Genomic DNA, 1,366 nt, shown 5'->3' with positions numbered 1-1,366 from the left:
GCCGCTCCCCGCTCCCCGCACTCCGCGCACGGCCCCGGCGCCCGCATGGCCGCGCTTTCACTTCCGCTTCCGCTTCCGCACCGGCCAGGCCTGCTAATCCACCGCCGAGCGCCGCGATTAATCGAGCGCCGAGCGCAGCGATACCCGTTGATATTTAGAGATATTTCTATAAATTGATATAAATATAGAGAGATAGCTCTGTATGGGGGAAAGAAGGAGGGAGYGGAGAGARAGAGGTGTGTATATCGAGATAGATWTAGAGAACTATACATACAAGTATATTTAAATAGATGGAGATGTGGAGATGCAGAGTTATAAAGAGAGAGTTATAGAAATGAGGAATCAACAACAACAACAAAGYAAAGAAACTGGAAAGAAGGAGGGAGTGGAGAGAGAGAGTTGTGTATCTATCGAGAGAAGTATACATACAGGTATGTATATATAAATGGAAATATGGAGATACAGAGTTAGAGAGATGGAGGTATAGAAATGAGGAATCAACAACAACAACAAAGCAAAGAAACTGGAAAGAAGTCCCTGAAATCTCCAAGGGCGGGGCAGTGTGTGATGAATGTGAGAACATCATCACTGTGWGGGTTTTCATGGATTTTATTGCTGTACGTTGATGAAATACCACAGAGCGGCAGCTGAGCAGTGCAGAACCAGAAACGTGAGCTGATGGCAMAAAAGCTCCAATTCAGCCTTCTAAAGAAATTTAAACATTAAATTCTTCTAGGAAATATCCCAGTGTAACTCAGAATAAGCATCCATCCCCACTGGGATCTGACAGAATAATATATACTAAATAAATATTCAGTAACCAACTTTTTTTCTTTTTTTTTGAAAGGGAGGAGTTAAGACCTTTTTCTTCTACAGAACATCTGGTCTTGACATTTTTATTTCTTTTTGTACAGGCAGCTTGGCTGCAGTTCTGATCCTGAAGAACCCAGCTGAGGTTTTCACCTAGAACAGTACAAATTTCACAAGCCACAGACTCRAGTGTGCCCCTGTAAGCAGAAACATGAAGGTGTAGCCAAAATATCTCACAAAAACTCATCCTCCAGCAGTTAAAATTACAGCAGGGAAACAGTGCTGAGAGAATCTGTTAATAAAGATTCATCCAGCAGTCAGAGTCACAACCTGACTGACCAAACGAGAAGGCAAAATGCCATTTTCCCCCGAAMCACTGGGAATTTTCCAGCTGTTTAACCCTCTTCAGAGCCACAACTCACCGGAGAGGGACCTGAGCGCGGCCCCAGCACAGAGTAAACACCGTTAATGAGTTATTTGAGTTATTTTTATCAGCAGGGAAAACAGCTCCCATCAAACAGAGCGGGGCTGCTTCCCGAGGCAGAGGGAGAGCGGG

General features: G+C 44.3%; 1 protein-coding gene across 1 annotated transcript in view; it reads right to left on the bottom strand.

Moving 5' to 3' along the window:
- ZNHIT3 (zinc finger HIT-type containing 3) overlaps nt 1–1,366 on the bottom strand; it is a 5,796-nt gene that overhangs the window by 2,535 nt on the left and 1,895 nt on the right. The window lies entirely within an intron of this gene.

The sequence above is a fragment of the Malurus melanocephalus genome, unplaced genomic scaffold, assembly GCF_030028575.1.
Source record: "Malurus melanocephalus ecotype Western Australia unplaced genomic scaffold, MMel_1.1 scaffold_1082, whole genome shotgun sequence".
Classification (NCBI taxonomy): Eukaryota; Metazoa; Chordata; class Aves; order Passeriformes; family Maluridae; genus Malurus; species Malurus melanocephalus.
The sequence above is the reverse complement of the archived record's forward strand: the minus strand, read 5'-3'. Positions and strand labels throughout refer to the sequence as shown.